Source organism: Megascapheus bottae, chromosome 10, assembly GCF_031878675.1.
Source record: "Megascapheus bottae isolate mThoBot1 chromosome 10, mThoBot2.hap1, whole genome shotgun sequence".
In the NCBI taxonomy this organism is placed as follows: domain Eukaryota; kingdom Metazoa; phylum Chordata; class Mammalia; order Rodentia; family Geomyidae; genus Megascapheus; species Megascapheus bottae.
In genome coordinates, this window is record NC_143518.1 from 48,880,837 (window position 1) to 48,900,242 (window position 19,406).

Genomic DNA, 19,406 nt, shown 5'->3' on the forward strand with positions numbered 1-19,406 from the left:
GCTAGTTTTGATCATTTCTTGTCTTTCAGATAATTTTCTCTTTTTTTGTGCGTAGGTTATCAAAAATATTGGTACCGAGTTTCAAAGATCTCTCTTTTTTTTTTTTTTTTTTTTTTTTGGCCAGTCCTGGGCTTGAGCTCAGGGCCTGAGCACTGTCCTGGACTTTCTCAAGGCTAGAGCTCTACCACTTGATCCTCAGCACCACTTCTGGCTTTTTTCTATGTATGTGGTACCAAGGAATCGAACCCAGGTCTTCGTGCATACTAGGCAAGCACTAGGCCAAACTCCCGGCCCCTCAAAGATCTCTATTAACCTTTAAATGGCCTTATATTACAGGATTGTGTAGCCATTGTGGATGATTTTTAGATATTTTCAGTTTTCCTTATAATTTTTTATTTGACCTGTGAATTATTTAGAAGCATATTAATTTAGAAGTATATAGATTACAGTATATTGATTATTTAGAAGTATATTGATTGCCAAATATGTGTGGCCTTTCTAGATACTTCTCTGTCAAAGTTTTTAATTTATTTCTGTTGTGATTGGGGAAACATATTTTATATGACGTAAGTAAGTCTGAGCACATTGTCATCCCTAATGGGTATTTATTGTACCACTACAGAATGTTTCAGCTGAGCATTAGAGGTTCATGGCTGTAATCCCAGCTATTCAAGAGGCTGAGGATCATAGTTCAAAGCCAGTCTGAGTAGAAGTTCCCATGAGACTCTTAGCTCCAATTAACAGCTCAAAAATCAGAAGTGGCACTGTGGCTCAAAGTGGTAGAGCTCTAGCCTTGAACAAAAAGAGATCAGGGACAGTGCCCAGCCTCTGAACTCAAGCCCTATGACCAACCAAAAAAAAAAAAAAGTTTCATAGTGTGCAAAGTGTTTCCTAAATATCAATATATCCATTTTGTCCTGTCTCTCATTATAGGTTTTTCTCTCTGTTACTTCTTTTAATTGTTGAAAAGTATGATATTAAAATCTTGAACTGTATTGTGGGTTTTTCCTCTTCTTTCAATTTTAGGTTTTGCTTCCTGTAAGTTGAAATGCTATTATTCTCAATGAATTATGCCTTTTATTATTATGGAATAACCCTTTCAACCTTAAACTCTTCCAGTTCTAACATTTCCTTTCTCTGATATTGCTATAGCCACTCTTTCTTTAATTTGTTTCTATGGTATGATATATCTTTTCCATCCTTTTAGCCCATCACTGTCTGTATGTTTAAAGCGTGGTTCTTGAGGAAAAATAGCTGCATCTTTTTTTTTGTCTATCTCTGTTATTTTAATTGAAGCCTTTAGAATATTATTTGTATATAAACTTTAATATGGTTATTTAAAATCTTATTTGGGGTGTGTGTGTGTGTGTGTGTGTGTGTGTGTGTGTGTGTTGCCCTAACCTCATTATTTGCTTCTTTATCTTTCTCTTCTAGCTTTTTCAAAGTAATAATAATTTTTATGATATCTTTTTTTGCCAGTCCTGGGCAGGAACTCAGGGCCTGAGCACTGTCCTTGGACTTTCTCAAGGCTAGAGCTCTACCACTCGAGCCTCAGCACCACTTCTGGCTTTTTTCTAGGTATGTGGTACCAAGGAATCAAACCCGGGTCTTCGTACATGCTAGGCAAGCACTCTACCACTAGGCCAAACTCCTGGCCCATGATATCCTTTTATGGCTAATATTAAATTTGCTTTTTTGTGTTATTTTGAACAGTATAGCTTTGAGACACCTGGAGCTGCTACTATTGGGATGGTTTCCTGAAGCTTGAATGTCATGACAGTCCTCAGAAGTGAGATGGAGGTATTAAAACAATATTTAAGTGACCAATACCAGAGGCTCATGTTTATAGTCCTATCTACTCAGGAGGCTAACATCTGAGAATTGTGGTTCAAAGCCAGCCCAGGCAGAAAAGTGTTTGAAATTCTTACCTCCAATTAACCACCAGAAAGTCAGAAGTGGAGCTGTGACTCAAGTGGTAGAACCCTAACCTTGAGCAAAATAGCTCACACAGAGACAGTGTTCAAGCCCTGAGTTCAACTTCTAAGACCAGAAACACACACACACACACACACACACACACACACACACACACACACACACACACCCATATCTAAGAGCATTGAGAACCGAAGAAGGAATTGGGAAAGTTAGATTGGATGTTTTCACTAAGAAGGCCTAAGAAAATATTGCCTTTTGAGTACTTCTAGGGGAAAAAAGGGATGGATATTAAATATTTACCAGATGAATGTAAATTAAATAAAACTTTGTAAAAAACAAATATTGAACAGAATGTATTAAGGAAGCTGACTACAAACTCCACTGTTATATTGTTTATAGTCAACTTTTTTCTTCTAATGCAGAAGAAAATGGACGTGAAAGATGTGAAACTTTTAAAAAGCGTTTTTTATTCCCACCACTAGGTGATTCTCTACACTTAAGAAAGGTTTTGGAAATAATCTTCCCAATTGCACACCCTGCACTACTCCTTCGTTCTCCCTTTGTCTACTTCCTCTTTGTGCTTGTTAGCTCTTTTTATAAAATAATTACTTGTTTAAAGGAAGGAAAATAAGAAGGAAAAAGTGGCCCATAGTCCTACTGCTAATTTAGTATTTCTTGCTAATAAAATAATATCGTACAATAAATTCCAAACATTCAAAAGAAAGGTAAAATATGAATTTGGGTAACTAGAATGAACATTAAGTCAAATCCTCCTTCTAATCAAAAGCCAGTGAGATTAGGATTTTATTAAATTCTTTTATCAGATACTGGCAAAAAGAAAGAAAGGAAAGAAAAAGAAAGAAAGAAAACAACAGCAGAAATGTTCAATGAAGTTATTTTGTTTTGTTATTACTGGGGTTTGAAATCGGCTTTTGCATTTGCTCTGCTTTGCTTGCTTCATCGTCCTCTACCACTTGAGCCACACCTCCAGTGTGGCTTTTCACTGGAAATGTTTTGTGAACTGACTTGGAAGTATCATGTTCTAAATGTCCACCTCCTAAGTAGCTAGAATTACAAGGTCTGAGCTACCAGTACCCTCACTTCAATGAAGCTTTTAGTAGAAGAATGAGAAACATCTGGTTTGTGAGCCACAGAAAGCCTGTGAAATCATCTGGTCTGGGACTGCTAAGAACCACAGGTGGGACTTGAAATTCAATAAACCAAGGAGGATTTTCCATAGCAACATGTATTTATATTGAGTGAATCAGAATAATGTAAATTTTGAGAGACAAGCAAGGAACATCTGTTAGAGGATAGAGAGGATACATGTAACTATGCAATGGGAAGACATGAATGCTTTTGGTCAACAGCCCACGGCCCATCTGTCTCTGTGACTCACATGGCCGGCAGTAACAGGCAGACTGGGAGTAAAGAGGTTGTGAAAGTGCTAACACACTGTGGTGAAATTGTAGCAACTGAAGAATGATGAGACAGGATATGATGAGATGATTCTTTTTAGTTTTGATGACCCTGCCTGCAGTGATTGGCAAGGATGTTGTCATTGTCAACTTCATCAGCCTCAAAGACAATGAACTGTACCACACATCCACACTCTACAGTCCAGAGGTGAATTTGAGATGAAGAGTAAAGAAAGCACCATACACAGACAAGACTTCAAGAGTGTGATACAAAGCTTGGATATGTTCCAAATCCAAGATGAAGCATCACAGTGGACAAAGGAGAATAATCATATTGCTGGTGACACACACTGCATAGATACTAAAATGTAACTGGTGTGACATCTTACAAATGACATGTACCAAAAACAGTTGATGCAGAGTGTTGAGCTTTCCAAAAAAAATGGACAAACGGGGTTTGTTTTTGGTTAAAGACCAACTTGTGTGCTTAGTGTGCAATAGCTTGTGATACTGAGTTAGCAATAATCAAAAGAGCCAATCTGGAGTGTCATCACTCCTCAACACATGCTAAAGTCAATAACCTAGAAGGCCAAATGCATCTGAATGTAAGAGAGACTCCTTAGTGCAGTTTGAAATCACAAGTCATTTTGCTAGAGCTTTTTGGGACATCACAAAGAACATGAGGCCTCACATAGAGGAGGAGTTTATGAGGCTGTGTGGAGTTGTTAGCCCCAGCAAAAGCAAGTTGTTTGTACATGTTAGTTTGTCTGAGAGAACCATCTCAAATTCAGACGTACTGACTTAGAACAAAATATTGAAAACTATTGAAGAATTCTATAAGAGATTTCTAGTTTTTCTCCTGTAAGGAGACAATGGACCTAATTCTTAATCGGTTTCCTTATTCCATCTGTATGCATGCACATAAAATACTTCAATAATATTCACACCTATCATCCTGTCTTCTTGCCTATCGTTCCATTCCAGGACCTTCCGCCAAACAATTGTTTTAACATTTATGATATTTATGAAATTTATGTCTAAATTTCAAATATGAAAAAAATGTGTATTAGTTGTATCTCTGAGCCTGACTTATTTCTCTTAACAGCCATTTCTCTTCAAAAAAGACAATTTTTTATAAAGCATGATATATATATATATGTGTGTGTGTGTATGTTGTATGTATGTTTATATATATATATATGTTTAGATAATTTAGTGTGATTTATTCTTTTTTTTTTGCCAGTCCTGGGGCTTGAACTCAGAGCTTGGTCACTGCCCTTGGACACTTTTTGTTCAAGACTAGCGCTCTGCCACTTGAGCTACAGTGTCATTTCTGGCTTTTTCTGTGTATGTGGTACTGAGGAATCAAATCCAGGGTTTTGGGCATGTGAGGTGAGCACTCTACCACTAGGCTACGATCCAGCCCCATGTGACTTATTCTTTTCCTTATTTTTGTGCTTGCATGGTCTTTCTCTAGCATTTCTTTCCATAATCTTTTAGAGTGTATAATGCTAGAGTTTTTGTTTATCATGGAAGGTTTTTATTTCTCCTTTAGTTGTAATGTATGTAATTTCTGGATATCATAACTTAGATTGGAAGTTATTTTTAAAACTTTTAGGGTTTGAGGGCCGGGAGCGTAGCCTAGTGGTAGAGTGTTTGCCTAGCTTGCACGAAGCCCTGGGTTTGATCCCTTGGTATCACATCACAGAAAAAGCCAGAAGTGGCATTGTGGTTCAAGTCACAGAGCGTTAGCCTTGAGCAAACGTGTTCAAGGACAGTGCCCTGGACCTGAGTTCAGCCCCAGGATTGGTAAAAAACAAAAACAAAAACAAAAAACCTTTATGTTCTTCTTGGTTTCAGAGTTTCTGTTGAGTGAAATCTATTATTCTGAATAGTTAGAGTTTCTGTTGAGAAATCTTTTATTCTAAAGAGTCTGCCCTTTTGTAACTCGGGACTTTTCTCTTAGAGTTTTTAATATTTACTTCTGGTTCTATATATTACAGAATGTTTTGACTATGAAGAGATTTTTTTTTCTAGTTTTGTTTGATTAGTTTCCCCAAAACCTCTTTTTCCTGAATGGCCATCTCTTCCTCAAAAGTTGAGGAAATTTCTACTATTATTTCCTGAAATATATTGCATTTCTTCTATGTCTTTGCTCATTATTCATAGATTTGGTCACTTGAAGGGTCTCGGGTTATTTTGTACTTTTCACTTTTGCCTTTCTGTTTCAATCTGACTTTTTATCTTTCTTGACAAGTCTTTTATTGTATTCAGTGTTCTTCTTTTCCTCTTTTCAGAATATAGTCTCTCATTTATTGTTACTGAGTCTTCTCATTGATGGAGTCAAACTAAAAAAAGCTGCTACTCCATTATTTTGGTCCACACATACTGATTGAAAATGGTTTCTAATAGAACTTTATAGATCCAGAAATATAAAAAGTGTTGCAAATAGTGGGACACGGTGGCTCTCCCCTGTAATCCTAGCTACTCAGGAGGCTGAGATCTGAAGATCACGGTTCAAAGCCAGCCCAGGCACTAAAAATCCCTGAGACTTTTCAATTAACCACCAGAAAAACGGAAGTGGTGCTGTGGCTGAAGCACTCAGGGACAGCACCTGGGCCCAGCATTCAAAAAAAAGTTGTAAATAAATAAAGTAAAATAGGACCTCTTAGTATGTGTAGCCTTAACTTGTATTCTAAAAGTATCTTATTTGATAGCTACATTGCATGACCACCATATTTGTAAGCTTATGGTTAAGAAATGGTTAAGTCATTCACCTTCTAAGTTGCTGAGAATAGTTTTTCAGAATATTTCCAAGCAGATTTGGAACAAGGTGCTTTTGTTGTCATATAGAGTCCAAGACATAGGAGTAGGGATGGGGGGGAGTTCAGAAAATGCAATATTTTGAAATGGTTCCAGTTGATTTTAAACAAAATATAATCCACATATGAAAGTCGCAAAGGTATAGCTGGTTGAATTTCATGAAGCAGTTAGGTGAAGTGGGTCTTAAGTCCTAACAGTTAGGTAATCCCAAGAAATCTAGGAATAATAGATGCTTGGCTACTGGTTGGAATTCAGACTTCCATGGGTTTACAAGAGATCTGGAGAAGAAATTTCATTAACTATTAAGCCTCTGTGTTAGGATTTCAGAAAAGGATGCTCTTTACCTTCCGTATATTGTAAAATGGTCAACAATTTTAGTGTCTCTGATATTTATAGCCATAGGTAAGTATGTCCTCATACTTTCTTCCTCTTTCTCTCCAGGATAGTTGTAGCTTCAGTTTCTTTGTTATCCCAGTCCTGGAAACTACATCTACTTGAGCAGCATCAGTGGCCAGCCCAACCTCAAGGAAACATGGATACCAGAGTGGCCAGCACAAAGGCTACACAGCAAACCTTACTGTCAAGTTCAGTGTTGGACATGTTTGTAAGTGCGCAATAAATATATGTAGAATTTGTGAACCACGGACCAGAGAGTGAAATATCATAAGACATCACACAGCTATCTGGTGAAAGAATGTTACTCAGGAGACAAAGGAAAAAAGAAGGTTGAATAATAACCACTTCTCTATTTTTCCCCCACCCAAAATCTTAGTAGATAAAGTGAAGTACAAAGGAACCACAGATAAGTGGAGACAATTTCATCTTTTGTCTTGGTTCTTGGAAGTTGGAGAAGGCAGTAATTATTAAAGGACTTGGCTTTTCATTTTCTTAGGTGATATTGGCTAGCCAGACACCTGCCAGATCAAAGACATACATTTTCTTTTTTCTTGTATTTCCTCCCAAGGGAATCTGCCTCTGAGATTCTAGAAGTAGAAAGCAGGTACATTTTAGTATCTTTAAGACAATTAACTAATACTTCTGAGATTTTAATTGATTAAATACTGAAAGATGAGGTATTATTTCATAAGTAAGTCAAGTGTGACCAAATATGTATTCAGAATATACAAAGACAATATGTTGACTGCTGCAATCAAGAAGTGCCTTTGCTGGACACCAGTAACACATACCTGTAATACAAGCTACTCAAGAGGATATGAATGATCATAGTTTGAAGCTAGCCTGGTCAGAAAAGTCCAGCTTCAAAATAATCAGAGAAAAAGGGGCTGGGAGTTTGGCCTAGTGGTTAAAGTCAGAAGTGGTGCTGAGGCTCAAGTGGTAGAGCTCTAGCCTTGAGAAAGTCCAAGGACAGTGCTCAGGTCCTGAGCTCAAGCCCAGGACTGGCAAAAAAAAAAATAATAATAATCAGAGAAAAAGACCAAGTAAGCAAGCTGAGTAAAAGTGAGGCCTTACACCCTAGTATTATAATAATAATAATAATAATAATAATAATAATAATAATAATAATGTACTTTTCTTACCTTCTAGATCCTATGTAGTCTGATATCTAGGAGGGCACACTGTTCAGAAATATAGATGTTGAACCGAAGAACAGACCTGATCATTGTAACTTACCAACTATGAGGTATTTGGCAAATTACCTAACCTCTCTTCACTTTTATCCACCTAATATAGGGTTGTTATAAGGATTATGAGAAATAATCTGTGCAAAGCTCTTATTACCAAGCCTGTGGTAAATACTCAAAAGATAGCTATTGTTACAGTTTTAGATAGACTGTGTATCTAATCGCCTATAATTTCTACTGGAAGACTAAAGTGGTATATTAATCACAAGAAAGGTTATACACTGAGTTGGTTTTTGCTTAATTTGATGAGTCACATTGTTTTCTTTTTCCTTCACCTATGTGTTGAAAATAGAAATTTAGGTCAATATTTTGCCTGAGGCAGAAAAGCCTTCTTACTTAGTTATGGAAAAAAAAATTGACCTCTCTTAATTGTTGGCTACCTATGCAATCCAATAGCCAATGTTTGTAGATTCCCTTCAGAACACTGAAATAGGTGTCTCGGGACAGTCTTTATATGGCTTTATAGCAGGCAGCATAGTTGTTTTTTTTTTAAAGGGAGTCTCTTATCCACCAATTCACCTGAACTAAAACACTGAAAAACCCAGAAGATGAAGATTCCTCAGTTGACTTTGTGCTTGTGGACAGCTAGCTGTACTAGGTAGTATTAATTACTTCATTCAGTCATGGGGCAGGAAGAGCAGGCAGAGCCCAGCAGCGAGGATACAGTTGAGGAGTATCTTAGGGATGGGTAGGCATGGCTAAGGTGAAATTCCTTCAGAGATCTAATCTAAACAATTGTTTCTGGGCTGCTGCTGATCATTCTGCTTTAATTAGCCATAAACAAACATTTATTTAGCCAACCCAAAGTCCTAAGGTATCCTGAGCTAAATCCAGAAAAGTGAATTATTGTCATTATGACTAAGTGTCATCACTACAACAAAAGTGGAAGAGTATCATTTTCTCAGGCTTCCCTCTGCTATATGAAATGGGGTGCTGGTTTGCCAACCTCATGCCATCAAATGCTATAACATGTTCGTTCATGTTGGGTAGCAGTGGGTTTGTTTTTCATGATTATGTAACCTGAATTCCTTTCCCAAGAAAGGATTCAAAAATGAGCTATTCAAACTGGATTGCCAGCAAGCATATAGTCTGAAAGCACATATGCGTTTTTAACTATAGTAAATTCAGTTTCTTTCTCTTAAACTGCCATCCCACCCCAACCCTATGCCAAATGGGAAACTAGAAATCAAGTATGACCCATGAGAAATGCTGTTTGATAGCTGGCTGAGGTTTACATGAAGCAAGAAAATGCCTATAAGGATTCTTTTTAGGAGGAATATGTGATCTCACTCAAATACAGCAACCTCTAGGCAATGAGTATACTCAGCCGACTAGGCAATTTGTACACTAGTATCATATTTCATTTGCCTTAAAAGTGCGTAAGTAGTGTGCAAAAGGAACAAGTTAGCATGGGTTCCAAGACCTCAGGTTTGGGGCAAGTATTTATTGACTGGAATGCTGTTGACAAGAGTTCATACTGTCCCTAACTTCCCAATGCAAGCTCCAAACACCAAGTAAGCAACTTCTGGGACTCCTGCATTCCATATTCTTGCCACTCGTAGGCACACTTCCTGCTCTTTCTTGGCTGACAGACCCAAGAACAGACAATGAGCCATTTGGTTCTTTATTTGGAGAATATGCAGTGGCTTTTAGTCCTTATAGTTCTAGGTGCCAGACCAGGTGTTATTTAGAAAACAAGACATTCCTCTCAGAAGTTTGGATTTTATTTGGAGATAACAGAGCAGGTGGAACACAAAACTAAATGAGGCATTTAGGTAGAGATGATATCTAAGAGAGACCACAGACCCACGTGTATCCCCTCCCTCTCCACCCCCAAAATGAATGGGTTCAGAATAAACTGAAAGACAAACTTGCAAGACACTAAACATTCCCTGGAATCTTTCTGGTAAGTTTCTGGAATAAGCAAAAAGGAGGAGAAGGAGGAGGGGGGGGAGGAGGGGAGAAGGAGGAGGAGGGGGAGGGGGAGGAAAAAGAAGAGGAAGGAGGAGGAGGGGGAGGGGGAGGAAGAAGAGGAGGGGGAGGAGAAGGAGGAAGAGGAAGAAGAAGACAAAGATGATGAAGGATGAGGAGGAGGAAGAAAAGGAGGAGGAGAGGGAGGAAGAAGAGGAGAAATGGAAGGATCAACTGACAATAAAAGATTATTGGACCCTCACCCACATTTGATTTCTAGTTTCCCAACTGGGTGACAGTTTAAAACAAAGAGACTGAATTTGCTATAGTTAAAACATATATGCTTTCAGACTACATGATCGCTGGCAAACCTTTTGTGGGTCATGGGGCTTGAACTCAGCCTTGGGTGCTATCCCTGAGCTCTTTAGCTCAAGGCTACCACCCTGTCCTTGGGCCTGGGAACTGTCTCTGAGCTCTTCAGCTCAAGGCTACCACCCTGTCCCTGGGCCTGGGAACTGTCTCTGAACTCTTCAGCTCAAGGCTACCACACTAACCCTTGAGCCAAGCCCCATTTTCTAGAGGTTAATTGGTGATGAGAGTTTCAGGTTCTTTTGTGCCTGGGCTGGCTTTGAACCCTGATCCTCAGATCTCAGCCTCCTGAGTAGCTAGGATTCTAGGCGTGAGAATTGTCCTAAGACTTAAAGAACATCTTCTATCCATGCCTTGACACACTCACACACACACACACACACACACACACACACACTATGTTTATTATGAGCTGAAAATCAAACATGAGATTTGCTCCCCTTCCTTCAACAGCAGTATCGTGTTAAATGAACCTCGGATCAGAACCTAATAGAAATTAGGTAAGCAAGGGAAGTTATAACTTGAATGTTGTTTTCATGTTCCTGTGTGTGTAGTGTGTATGTATGAGTCTGTGTGTGTGTGTTTGTGAGAGAGAGAGAGAGAGAGAGAGAGAGAGAGAGAGAGAGAGAGAGAGAGAGAGAGAGAATTCCAGAACTTCTCTTTGTAGGGAGTAGCTATGAATCTGCTCTGAAAAAAAAATAAGAGAATACTAGAATATACTCAAGTGCTTGGAAAGAACTGATAAACATTTTTCTGGCTCATCCCCACCCCCCTAATATTAAAGATATTAAGGCAAAAGGGCACTCTTGAATCAAGGCGGCAAGGACAGAGAGAACGGAGAGGCAGCGAAAGCCAAATTTTAACTTGGCCAAACAGAGGATTCCTTTTCTTAGAAGTTCAAAAGTTCTTAAAGAAGGCTTTCTGCCAAACAGAACCAGCAGAGGCCATGGCCCAGTCGTGCTGGGGCCTGTCTGAGACTCCTCCAGAGAAAAGGAGATTCCTTGTGGTAGCTCTTCCCTTGGGCAGGGTAGGTAACTTTCTTTAGACTACCACCGCCACCACCAGTGTTTTCCTGGCACCTTTACCTCCTTCTCACATGCTTGGATTTATCTATTCCCACTTTTTAAAAAACTTAATCTCACTTCCTTCCATGTTCATGTCCTCCAAAAAAGTTTTACTCTATAAAAGACTTCAACTCATATGACGCTTCCTTCCTGTTGCTATTAAACTATACCTATTTATGGTAGAAACTTGGAACTAGTTGATAAACTAGAGACAAATCCCTTCCATTTTTCTTCTTGCTGTATGTTTCTTGCCCTTGAAGAAATAGAATAGTTTCCCAGTATCTACTTGCCTTGTACCATTGTTTACCCATAGAGGTAGAACATAGCTGACTGACTTCTCAGAGCTATTGTACCGATCAGTGTGTTATTTCAATGTCTTGACCCTTTGCACATCAACACAAGTCCATATTTGGTTTCTGCACAAGTGCTCCCACATTAGAATTTAAAAGCAATCCAAGGAATGGAAGTTATTTTTCGAACAAGAACAAGATGAACCAAGGAAGAAATTAGTACATAGAGGGTATATTGTATCACTCATATTCCTGTATTTCAGTGATATATGATACTTAGTCATGTTGATCTGGCAGACCTTTCCAGAAATATGCTGTTATGGCTTCTGTAAAAAACAAACAACCCCCCCCCAAAAGGAGAAATATTGTTCCTTTCAGGCATCCTTAAGTTTTAAAAGTTCATTTAGAAATGATAAGAGGTGGATACAGAGCCCAGGGCTTTCGTGAAAGAGAATTAATTCTTTTTTTATGAGTCCAGACTTTTCTACTTAAAGGAAATTGAGTGAAATCAACCTGCAAGGGTGAGCAGAGATAATTGAAATGCACTGATAATTCAGAAATCTCATTTCCTCCTCATTAATTTTATCCTTGGCTCCCTTCTATTGGTACTTCTAAAGAAAAACAAAGCAGACCAATTTGAAGATAATATCCTATGCCTGCTCCCATCCTCCCTGACCCTGAGGTGCTCGTCTTTTTGTCAAAGCAAGTGAACTATGTGGTTTACAGCCCAGTGGTCCCATCATCACTTAACGTGTGCAGAGACTGCAGATAGTACTCATTTGCTATTGATTAGAATTAATAGGAAAATCACACCTATTCTTGGTCTTCCACCAATTTCTCAGTTGCTCTGCATTTGGCCAAATTGGGGAAATAGCATAATTATAAGCCATAGGAGTCATTTGATTACACTTAATGAACTTTGCTACTTTCAGTGGCTTTCTGCTCTTTGACAAGGGGAATTTCCAATTGTTTATAGGACATGCCCATTACTTATTGCCTACACTGGAAGATGATGGGGGCTCTCTCTTTCCCAAATATTATTTTCCTATGACATTTTACAATAGATGCTCTCTTTTAAGAAATGAGGTCTCTTGCCGGGTGAGGTGGCTCACACCTGTAATCCTAGCTACTCAGGAGGCTGAGATCTGAGGATCTTTTTTTCTCAACTTTTTATTGTAATTAATAGAAGGTTTACAGTTATATTCGCCACATAGAAGGTGCATCATTACTTCACACACATTGATACCCCTTCTCATGGATTTGTCCCCATTTCCCTTCTCCTACCCCTCCACCCATCTTGTTTTTCCTCCTTCCCTTTCCTATTTCAAATAAACAAATAAATGTATATACAATATACCAGATAACAAGGTAAGATATTGTAATAATATGAGAATAACCAAAGGACAACCAAAGAGATGAGAAATAACATAGGACATTAAGAACAACAATCACACATTATGTAGTTCTTGTTTCCAAATCCTGGAGGTCCTTTCATTTAGCCTCATCCTATATGGCCTTATGTATCTAGGTTTTGAGCTATTGTAATCCACTGCTAGGAGAGTCCAAGGTTTGTACTAATTATTACAAATGAGGGGAACCATTGAGCCTATGTTCCTTTGGGTCTGGCTTACTTCACTTAACATGATTTTTTTCCAAGTCTTTCCATTTCCTTACAAATGGGGCAATGTCATAGTTATGCACAATGAAATCCTAAGGACCTGAGACGTTTATTTCCAACTAACCCCTAGAAATTGGGAAGTGGGGCTTTACTCAAGGGTAGGGTGGTAGCCTTGATCTGAAGAACTCAGGGACAATGCCCAGGCCCAGGGGTAGGGTGGTAGCCTTGAGCTGAAGAGCTCAGGGGCAGGGCCCAGGTTGAGTTCAAGGCCCATTACCCACCAAAAGAAAGAGAAAAGAAATGAGGTCTCACTAGGTTACCCACACTGGCCCTAAACTCCTGGGCTCAAGCTATTTCCCAGGCTCATCATCCTGAGAGGCTGAGACAACCGGTCCCAGTCATCATGCCATGACTTTACTTTTCTTAATAGGGCGTGCGTATCACTTTCTTTCAGAGTCGAAGACAAAAATACATGCTGCAAGAAAAACATCATGGGAGCTGGGAGTTTGGCCTAGTGGTTAAAGTGCTTGCCTAGCATGCACGAAGACCTGGGTTCGATTCCTCGGTACCACATACATAGATAAAAGCCAGAAGTGGTGCTGAGGCTCAAGAGCTAGAGCTCTAGCCTTGAGAAAGTCCAAGGACAGTGCTCAGGCCCTGAGCTCAAGCCCAGGACTGGCAAAAAAAAAAAAAAACAGAAAAGAAAAACATCGTGATTTACAAAAATTAAGTAACACATCTATGTACTAATTTGCAGTGAACATCAGACATTAAATATCAGGAATGATCAACCTGAAATACCAAAGGGGGAAAACATGCTATTCAAGACCTTGGGAGCCCATGGTAAAGAGAAAAGGGGAAATTAAAGAACAGATATGAACAGAAAGATGAGAAAGAAAAGAAGTTGGAGATCCTTTTCTGTGAGTTGAGGGGAGCCGTGCTCAAAAATTGGAGTTAGACCAACTTCATCCACTACCCTCCCCCTTTCCCTTTCCTTATCCAGATTCTCTCAGAATGTACAATACCAGAATAAATGTTACTTCTACTGGTGGACTTTACTGTTCGATAGTGTTTGATACTTAAATGTTGGAGTAGAAAAATGCAGGTGGCAGTGCATTTGTGGAAACAATTCTCTAGATCAATAGTGTCTTAATCCAGGCCTGGAAAGAGTAATAAGGAAAAATATTCTAGGTCCTTATCTGGATAGTTGTATGAGGAAATGAGATGCATATGCCAACCACATAAAAATGAAGACTGAAAGAGCCCAGTCTTTGCAGTAGGTTGTAATTGCTTAGCTTTATGGTTCAACTTGGCTAAGCTACAACAACAAGTTATTCCACTAACTTCTCATCTATGTGTTTCCATGGAGGTATTTTGGAAATGTGGCTAACACCCTCTGGCAGTTGACTTTAGGGAAAAGAAGTTATCCTGGATAATATAAGCAAGCTTCATCCAATCAGTTGAAAAGTTTTAATAGCAAAACTAAGAGATGCACAAGAAAGAGAAAAAAAATTTGCCTCAGAAATGTAGCATCAGCTCCTAACCCAGAACGGCCAGCCAACCAGTCTGTCCTGAAATTTTAACTTGCCTCCAATGTGTAACTAGTGCTCAGCAGTACAAAACCTGGAGCTTGGTAAGGGTTCAATATATAATCATTGAGCCACGAATAGTGGGACATATGTTTAATCCTAATACTCCGGGGTCTGAAGCAGAAAGATCATGAGTTCCAAGCCAGCCTGGACTAGAAAAGCAAGAGCCTATCTCAGAAAGAAAAGAGAGAAAGAATGAGACACAGAGAGAGATGAGGAGAGAAAGATATCGCTGTTAGCAAATGACGAAAATACATGTTGGAATACGAAACTATAGGTAGAAATAGGCAGGATGGCATATACATACAGTTTTTGATTGGGAGGCAGAGGTAGCAAACCCTATCTAAAAAACCAATTAGCCTGGAGTGGTGGCTCACGCCTGTAATCCTAGCTACTCAGGAGGCTGAGATCTGAAGATCAAGGTTCAAAGCCAGCCCGGGCACAAAACAACCTGAGACTCTTATCTCCAATTAACCTCTAGAAAACAGGAAGTGGGGCTTGGCTCAAGGGTAGGGTAGCTCAGGGACAGTGCCCAGCTAAGTTCAAGCACCGTGACCCACACACACAAAAAAAATCCTGAAAGCAAAGGACTGGGGTATGACTCAAGTGATAAAAGCATAAGCCCCAGTGTTCAGTCTCTATTCCTGTAACACACAAAAATAAATTAAGATTTTTTAAAAGAAAGAGAATGAAATCTATAGCCATTAATCTATTTATTAATGTATGCATTAATAAATCAATGAACTAAAAGTCAATGATCTTCTGTTATTCTGCAAACATTAACTTCTTGTTGTTTATATTATTATCTCTACCACCCGCCATGTTCCAGTAGGAATTGGAAATTAAAGAGATTATATGGAAAGAATGGCTAACTGAGAAAATGTTATATGCTAACTTATTCTGTCAGAGGAGGCAAGAACCCTCATTATATTTTAGGTATGAAATACCCCCGTATTCGGGGAGAGTTTAATGTTGCTGTTTAGATATTGGAAGGTCGTATTTTATTGACATGTCATAAAAAATCCGGATACAATGGGATGTCCAAATGTCAGGGGAATCCCACTACTAATATAGTTCCTGTGACATTGGCCAGAACCATGGCCCTTCAAAACATGATACTGGAGACAGAACATGTGACTATGATATACCTCTAATGCCCCTAAGGCAGCAGAAAGCTTAGTGAGATCAGCCAATCATACAGTCTTAGAGTGAGGTCTGTAAGTCAAGTCCCCTTACTATATAGTTTGGGAAATAAAGGCCTATACATGTGTTGTTATAAATAATAATAATCTCATGTGCAGAGTGGACACATTGGGCAGAATATCTAGCAGAAGGGCATGGCAGAGCCAAGTTGAGCATCTCATGGACGCCAGGAAGGAGGAGAGTAGGAAAGAAAGTAGGAAGGGAGAGAGGGAAGGAGGGAAAGAAGAGAGCTGGGGGGGGGAGGAGAGGCAGGGAGAGAGAGAGAGAGAGAGAGAGAGAGAGAGAGAGAGAGAGAGAGAGAGAGAGAGAGAGAGAGAGAGAGAGAGAACTCTGCAGAAACTGGGCAAAGGCTCTATCACTGAGTTATATGCCTAGCCCAGATCTATCATTTTTGTATTAGATTTTCTTCTGAAGGGAGGTACCACTATGCTACTCTGATGAAATCTCAATTTTAGCACAAATGATAATGTCACTTTCTTTTCTTATAAGAAATAACTGAGATACTGGAAGCTCACTGAATGTCATAAAGTGAGACCATAGCCCTGTGTTTATAGAGGGTCACTGATACATGGATATTAAAATTCCTATGTTGACATTTTTTTAATTGCTAAAGTTTGATATTAGATATATGTTAATTTGAGGAATTCTTTTTTAAAGAATACAGAAACATGTGCTAATGATATTGTTTTGAGAAAAAACTGAGTATATTTCCTACATCCTGTTATTTTTTAATCCACATTGTTATCTTTATTTAGAAAACAAGTATTCACATACATGTAGAGAAAAATTTTCACAAGATGACAGAGAACTGAAACTTCCATCAGACATGTTACAGTTATCTGTTACCAACACCTTTAGCAAACAGTTAAAACATGCGAATGTTTTTAAAATTAATGTCATGCATTATATACATAAAAATAGCATTAGTCAACATTTATCTATATGGAGTATTTACTGATTACATTGTATACAAATATAGTCATATAAATATGTATAAAGAACTTGTAGAAAACTTGGATAAGACATGCTTGCCTTCAGTTGGAATAAAGTTTTACAAGAGTATGTTGATTTTATACAACATATGAAGCTGGCTCGCCAGATGGGAGAAGTAGGTGGTTCCAGGCTGGCAGAAAGACCCTTATAAATCCATCTTCCTGCTTCTCATTAGAAGAGAGATAGTAAGAACCAATGTACATAGTGTTTCTCTCCATTTTAAAATAAGGCTCATGTAGGTAACATATTTAGTTTCTATTTATATTTTTATGCTTGCTGGATTTTATTTTATCTTTCTCTTTCTTAGATAAGTCTACTGTGATTAAACAGATGATTTTTTAAAAACTGAACTGATGGGATTAACCAGCTATTTTCACACCCTCTATGAAGCCTATTATACAAAGACTCCTGAGTTCAAATCTAGACCATGGACCATCCATGGGCATGTGAATGCATGAACTTGAAAATGATGTCACTTTTACTGAAAATTCTTGCTATGATCCAATACAAATTTGACTTTTTTCCCATCAATCATGGCGCTTGAACTCAGGGCCTGGCTACTGTCCCCGAGCTCTTTTGCTCAAGGCTAGTGCGCTAGCACTTGAGCCACAGCACCACTTTGAATTTCTGAATGGTTAATTGGAGATGAGAGCCTCGTGGGAACTCTTTTGCCCAGGCTAGCTTTGTACCACTATCCTCAGATTTCAGCTTCCTGAGTAGCTAGGATTACAGGTGTGAGCCACCACGCCCAGTACAAATTTGATTCTTAAACTTGGAATTTTCATAAATGTCTTCTTTCCAGTGAGGCACCTTGAATTCACTTGGCAAGTCTGGTACAAACTGCTGGCATCTCCCCACATTGTTAACTCATTCTTCTAGATCACATGCTCTCAAGTAGCTAAAACTAAAGACATGAGCCAACAGTGCTCAATTCAAGACTGTAAAATTTTGTATTCTTCTTACCACTGTATAAGAGTTTCCTTTTCTGTATATATTCACTATTTTTAAAAAATCCTATTATTCTAAATTAATTGTACAAAGAAGTTTCATTGTGATTTTGGATTATAGCACCTCAGCAGGTGTAAACATCTTTTTTGTAATTTTGATTAGCATGTACCTAGTGATAGCAGTCTTTCTATATGCCTTTGCCATTTGTGTATCTTCTTTGGGGAAGTGCAAATCTGAATAGTCTAATTAACTAGCTTCTTGAAATTTTTGATATGGAGTTCCTTACAACTTTTACAAATAACTCCTTTGTTAAATGTGGTTTGAAAATTTGTCCTCCATCTCTAAGTTGCTTTTTTACCCTATTGGTAGTTTCCTTTACTGTGAGGAAGGTTTTTAGTTTGGTCTGATCCTACTTCTCTTCCTTGGCTTCTGTTGCCAGTGTTATAATGCCTTTGGTGTAAAATCATTGCTTAGGCAAATGTCATGAAATTTGCCCCTCAGATTTTCTTCTAGGAGTCTCTTCTTTGAATCCATGTTGAATGGATTACTTCTGTCTCCTGTGGGTAAAGGCTCCATTTCTTTCTTTTGCATCCAGCATTCCCAACATGCTCTTCTGTTGAAGAGATTATCTTTTCATTATTGTGTACCCTTGGCGTTCTTTTCAAAGCTCAACTGACCATATACACATGGATTTATTTCTGCACTCTTGGTTGTTTCATTGACCTATATATCTGCATGTATGTCACTACCAAACTGCTCTTTGTGATACCAAACTGTAGCTTTGTGACACATTTCAAAATGACCAATATCCCTGATGAGTGTTGATACAAAACTCTTCAACAAAATATAGTCGTTGAAATAGTGATGGACTCCTGTCATCAGAAGGCTGAAAGCAGGATTAAGATCCCAAAGCCAGCCTGGCCTCTAGAGCAAGACCTTATTTCAAAAAAGAAATAAGGGGGTTACACAAGCACACTCATTAAAGGGTGATAGATCATGATTAAGAGGAATTTATCCTTTGGATACAAGGAGAGTTGAAAATACCAAATCAATTAATATGATGAGTCACACTAACAAAAGAAACGATAGGAATCACACAATGAACTTTGTATCATTTTGTCAGTTTCTTTCCTTCCTGCAAATCTGCAGACTGCTGTCGATGCAGCCCAGGTTTCGGTTTCCTTTAGTGAGAAATACTGATAATTAAATAATGTTTTCAGTTGAATGGCCAATTTAACTTTATCATTTTTAGAATTCCCAGAAAGTTCTGAAAGTAGTGGAAGGATAAAAATAAAAAAAATAGTTCGAATAGTTTGAGTCCCAGCTCTATAACTCAGTGAACTTAGAAAATTTACAAAGATTCAAGTTTGAGACAAGGCAGCAGAGTAGCACACGCAAAACGTTCTTTTCTGGAAATGATGCAGGAAAGACAGATGACAGAGCTCAGGACTGAGCTCAGTAACCAGCTGCAGGCTTCCTTGGAGTGAGGAAAGTGGAGTGGTCCACCAGTAGGGGACACAGACCAGGAATAGAAAAGCTTAAAGTGTGAAGTTTTAATTTTACTTTCTTTTTCTTTTCTTTACCTCAGGGGCTAACAGC

The 19,406-nt window shown here is 38.6% G+C and overlaps 1 long non-coding RNA gene across 1 annotated transcript; it reads left to right on the forward strand.

Annotated features, from left to right (window-relative positions):
• The first annotated feature begins 6,668 nt into the window (after nt 1-6,668).
• LOC150058397 (uncharacterized) lies at nt 6,669-14,003 on the forward strand. Its single transcript, XR_016536802.1, has 3 exons — nt 6,669-6,783; nt 7,725-7,821; nt 13,832-14,003. It is a non-coding gene; the product is annotated as an uncharacterized LOC150058397 (long non-coding RNA).
• Nucleotides 14,004-19,406: the final 5,403 nt, after the last annotated feature.